Raw genomic sequence first — 6,000 nt, 5'->3', positions numbered from 1 at the left:
GGTAATAGAATGTTTATGCTGAGGAATTCGGGGGATGGGGAGAGGGAGGGTAGTTTTAAGAAATGGAAACATTTTCCCCCTAGATTTTCAAAGTTTATCAGTTCGCTAGTGATTTGTTTTTACCAAAACTATCTGCTGAACTGTCCTTATACTTTGCAAATGGAATTACATCGCTAGGCAGGCTTAGTAATTGCAGTTTTGGGGGGCTTTATTTTTAGTTTTTGAGACTAGATCTCCCTATGTGAAATTCATGTAAGGCTTTGATCTGCCTGGAAGACTTGACCATTTCTGACCTGGGCCAGTACTCCACTTCTTAGGCAGCCTGGTGACCCCTCCAATCCCAGGGGTTCACCATGTCAGTGCCAGACTTAGTGCAGACACCCAGTTGGTTTTAGAGCTACTGTAGCTCAGAAATTCAGAGCTCCAACTATCTGCCAACTTCAGCCTCCCCTCCCCCCCCAGTAGCAGGGATTACAGGCAAGTGCTACCATGCTTAGCCAGTAGTAGCAATTTTTTCAAAGAAGTTGAAAAACTATACTTATTCCTAAATGCTTTATATAAAAATGACTGGAAAATAAATTATAAAGAACAAAACAATTATATTTTACTTTATGTATTGAATATTTCTAAAATGTTTTGTGTCTATATGTATATGATATTCATTAATCATCATTTTTCACAATATTTTATGTAATTTTAGAATATTTTTCTAGGTGACGGTATGGTATATGAAATTTGGCCACCTGATATAAGAAGTCATATTTTTTTTAATATTGGAAAAATGTAAAACAGACATAATGGAAAACTAATATTAAGTCACATTATTTGAAACTTTGATAAAAGATTTGTTTTTATATCTCCTGTGTGGTTATTATACTCTTATTTATGTAGTAGCTACTTGTGGACACATCCTTAGCTGCCTAACTAAATTATATGCCACTCAAAGGAAGAGAAACTTATTTATCTTTGCTATTCTCAGCACCTAGCATATGGACATGTAATAAGCTTTGAATAAATTTTGAATAAATGAATTTGGTCTTTTTAGTTGAGCTAGTGTGACTGTCAATTCAGCTACAAGCCATTAAACACTCATAAGTTATCATTAAAATCTCTCTGGTAGGATAAATGTGAGAGTATTCAAGTGAATATTTATTACTGACCAAGATGTGATATCTGGCTCTATCTGTTTCATTACTGTTGCTAGGTAATTGAGCATGTTATTTTTTAAACATCAGTAAGCACATATATAATGAACCACCCAAGTTCTGTATTGGTAGCCACAAATTGTCTTCAGAAAATTGGATAAATATTCTATGGATTGTTTATAGACAGTCATGGACAAGAGTTGCACAAACTGAGAAAGTGTAGATGGTTTGTGATCTCTGTTTGCAAAAGGAATACCTGCATGAATGTGGTCATGTTGAATGATCATTTATTGTACATTGACTATATATATATATATATATATATATGTATATATATATATACACACGACACTCTGCTATGTTCTCTTGGGAGTACAAAGTGTTACAGGATGAATTCTCTGTCCTCAAGGGGTATATAACATATTAAGAGAAGATTGTTCATAAATTAGTGTAACCTAATTCATCTGCTCCCCTACATTATTTATCTTTGTTGCGGAAGTTCGTCTGACTAAGGGACATTTTTAGCCCCTCCATCAAGGGCAGAGAGTTTATCACTTTGAAATTATATGTATACTGGAGAGTTCCTAGTGCATCAACTCATACAGTTCAGGATTTTCCTGAGCAAGAGAAAAAAGTCCAGGTCCTCTCTAGACTATTATCATTGTGCTTGGGCCTAATAAACCAGTGATTTTTTTTTAATGTCATGTATGAAATAAATTTTAATTTAATATAATCTATAACCTCAAAATTAGAAGCATTGTTCATTTCCATTGTTAAGTTTGAGGACCTCCTGTCCCAAGTCACAAAATCACAGAGATAGAAAGAATTTATTAAAAATTCTCACCCTATTTGGATCATGACAGCAGTTGACCACCTGGCTCACTGTTTTCCTTGCCTCTCTAACAAAGAGATTTTTGGTATTCATCTTGATGTTTCTTCAAACACCCTAACATTTCAGTTCTTTAGTTTGTTAAAATACCACTCCACCTTAACTATGCACATAGTCACATCCTGGATCTCACCATTACCCACATGTGTCCTCTTTCTTGATCAGAAACATTAACATTCCTCTAAATGACTTATCCTCTATCATTCCATCTCTCCTTTTGACTCATTCTCTTAAACCTATTTTTTACTTTCGTCATGACATTTAATCCTTCTACTCTAAGTATTTTTTTAGGTCATTACCTTTTGGCTTTCCTCCCTCCCCAGTCTTGCCTATAGCCAATTTAATTTTACAGTGCCTTCTGTTCAGTCCTATACCCCACTGCCCTTTTGCAGTTCACCCTTTTTCAAACTTCAGTCCTGAGTTACTCCCACCACCTTATTACTACTCATGTGCTATTGAATAGAAGTACTATAACTGTTACGTTATTATACCTTAACTGAACTCTCACTGTACTAAAGCAATTCTTTGTTTCTTCCATAATTGATTCTTTTACTCACTCCCCAAAGAAGGTATTCCAAATCTTCTCTTCTCAATGAGGTGACATTTCTGTTTACAAAACATCCTCTGCATATGCCTTTGATCCCATCTCTAGTAGATAACCTATCCCACTCCCATCTTCAAGCTCTTCTTTTCTGCTTGTTCTTTCCCTTCTCTCTTGTACGCCAAAGCCTCCCTAATCTTTTTTTTTTAATTCTTCATTAGATCTACCACTCCATGACTTAATCCTAAATTTTAACTCCCTTTCTCAGCCAACCTATCTATACTAATTGCCTCACTTCCTCTTTTCTCTTAGTCCTCAATCTGTTGTGTTCTGTTTTATGACCTCATCAGAGTTAACAATGTCTTTTTCAAAATAATATTTTATTTCCCCCCTTCAGTTACATGTAAAAACAATTTTTAACATCTGTTTTTTAAAATTTTGAGTTCCAAATTCTCTCCCTCCCTCCACCTCCACTTCCCACTCTCTGAGACAGCAGGAAGTTTGCTATAGGTTATACATGTGCAATCATGCAAAACAATTTCCGTTAAATTAGTCACGTTGTGAAAGAAAACACAGACCAAAAAAAAAATAGTATGCTTCTATCTGCATTCAGACTCCATCGGTTCTTTCTTAGGAGGTAGATAGCATTTTTCATCATGAGTCCTTTGAACTTGTCTTGGATCATTGTATGGTTGAGAAAAGCTAAGTCATTTACATTTGATCAATGAACAGTACGACTGTTACTGTGTACCATTTTCTTCTGGTTCTGCTCGCTTCACTTTGCTTTAGTTCATATAAGTCTTTCCAGGATTTTCTGAAATCATCCTGCTTGTTACCAGTGATGTCTTAATTACTAAATTTGGTGATCTTTTCTCAGTCCTCATCTATCTTGTTCTCTCCTCTCTGGTTTTTCATGACAGTGCTCTTTCCTGGTGTTCCTCTGTCTTTCTGACTTCCTCAATCTCCTTTGCTGGGTCAGTATCCATACCACATCCCCTAACTGTAGTTGTCCCCCAAAGCTCTATTGACCCTCTTTTCTTTTTTCTCCACATTCTTGGTGACCTCTGCATTTAATTGTCATCTCTGTGCACATGGCCCAAAGATCTATATATCTAGTACCAGGATCTCCCTTGAATGTCATTCTCTCATCACCAATTGCCTGTTGGACATTTCAAAGCAGATATCCCAGAGATGTTGCAAATTCAGCTAAATGAGCTAATTATCCTAGCCCCAAGTATGCCCTTCCTCCAAACTTTCCAGTTTCTGTGGAAGGCACCCCAATTCTTTCACATTCCCCAAATTTATAACTAGCATTATTCTTAATTCCTCACTCTCTCTCAACCTGCCATATCCAGGAGTCATTTGTTAGGTATCACTCTTAGTTCCCACATCTCTCTCATTGACACTCTATTTCTCCTCCCAAAGCCACCATCTTAGTTCTCACCTTGGCTACTGCAGTGACCTGGTCTCCCTGTCTTTGTAGTTGTTGAAGTGATTTTCCTTACTCTCAGCTCTGACCATGTGCCTAGCACCTTACCTGACATATAGTAGGTATTTAAGAAATGCTTATTGATTAATTGATTGGTTGGTTACTATGAGAGGCCATCTAGTCAAAACCACAGCTTAGCAAGAGCTCCCTTTAAAGCGAGAGTTAATAACCTGAGGTCCATGGATCCATAAAGGGTCCACAGATGGATAATTTAATTTAATAGAATTAGTTGCCTTTATAATCTTATTTGTTTTATTTTTAAAACTTAAAATCATTCAGAGAAAGAGTCTTCACCAAACTGTCAGATGGGTCCATGACACAAAAAAGATTTGATAACCCATACTCTACAGCATAAGTGACTATAATCTAGCCTTTGCTTTGAAGATCTCTAATGAAGAGAGAATAGTATGCTACCTCCCAATGTAGCAAATTCAAACTTTTGAGTAGCTCTAAGTACTGGGGGCTGGGAAAGGAAATAGCAAACCCCTGCAGTATCTTTGCCAAGAAAACTCCAAATGAGGTCAGGAAGACTTGGATATGACTGAAAAATGACCAAACAACAAGTATTAGGGAATTTCCCATATGTCAGGCTTAAATGTACCTATTTATACTTTATCCATCTTGTATCACCTAGAAGCAGAAAACCAAATCTAGGCCTTATTCTAAAGGAAAGCCTTCCGCACACTTGAAGGTAGCTGCCATATTCTACCAGAACATCTCTTCTTCAGGCTAAACATCCCTAGTTTCTTCAGTTGATCTTTATGTGACATGATTAATAATAATTATGATGATAATAATAAGCATATATGTAGCACTTTAAGGTTTGCAAAGTGTTTTTAAAATATTATCTCATTTTATCTCAATTATAGTCCTGGAAGGTAGGTGCTATTACCCTCATTTTATAGATGAAACTGAGACAGCTTGTTAAGTGACTTTCCCAGGGTCACATAGCTAGTAAGTGTCTGAGGCCAGATTTGACTTTTGCTTGCTTTATTCTGGATACCCTTCACTACCTTCCTAGTATATGGTTCTCAGAACTAAACATAATACTCCATATGTCCTAGAAATTTTGAGTGTGGATCAAGGGACAGCTTCTTCTGTGGGCAGTAGAAGTGACCCTTAGTGAAGATGGATTCAGAATTTGCAGACATACTAGGCTCTGATGGAAGAGCTTCAAAGGAAAACTAGTAAATTAACTGCAAGATAGGATCTGTAAACTCGTGCTTAATTGTAGTGTCCCATATAATGCTTCAGAGATTATTAAAATGGGAAAGAATCTTAGAGATCATCACACATCTGCCATCTATGAAAGAGCTGTTGTGTAGTACAAAGATCACTTGAATTGGAATCAAAGAATATTCAGATTGTATTTCTATTTGTACTTCTTTGATTCTATGCAAGTCCCTTTCCCTCTCTGGGCCTCAGTTTCCTTGCTTTTGAGTAATTCTAAGTACTGGGGGCTGGGAAAGGAAATAACATCTCTATGATCATCATATTTAGACCTATTCATCTCTAAAATTGGCTACATCTTTTAGGTCCCTTCTAGCTCTAAATGTTATGATTTACATGTGTTTCTGGTCTTGTTATCCTCAAAACCTGAGTCCCATATCATTGTTACTTCTTTACCAAAATTTTTCAGCTCAGTTTATTGAATTTTCACTCTATCCATGAAAATACGTTCTAGTTTGTTAAAAGAAGTCAGTGGAAAAATAAGGTTCACTTTATAACAGATGTCAAACTCATACTTTGTCAGCCAGCAACTCCTGAGTGCACCCCAATCCTGATTAAATTGTAATTGACAGATGTTTACCAAAATATATGAAAATATAATAAATATAGATAAGGTTAATTTATGATTTTGTCAGCCAGTTTGAGACCTGCAGGAACACATTTCTATTGAATTTGACATCATTGACTTTATAGAAATTCCCATTGA

At 36.2% G+C, this 6,000-nt stretch overlaps 1 protein-coding gene across 3 annotated transcripts in view; it reads left to right on the top strand.

Annotated features, from left to right (window-relative positions):
• NFATC3 (nuclear factor of activated T cells 3) overlaps window positions 1-6,000 on the top strand; it is a 184,585-nt gene that overhangs the window by 116,934 nt on the left and 61,651 nt on the right. The gene's annotated exons all lie outside the window — the stretch shown is intronic.

Source organism: Petaurus breviceps, unplaced genomic scaffold (assembly GCF_028583685.1).
Source record: "Petaurus breviceps papuanus isolate PSGF00001 unplaced genomic scaffold, PetGlider_PUasm1.0 176, whole genome shotgun sequence".
NCBI classification, from domain to species: domain Eukaryota; kingdom Metazoa; phylum Chordata; class Mammalia; order Diprotodontia; family Petauridae; genus Petaurus; species Petaurus breviceps.
Note: the sequence above shows the minus strand (reverse complement) of the source record. Positions and strands in the feature narration are given on the sequence as shown.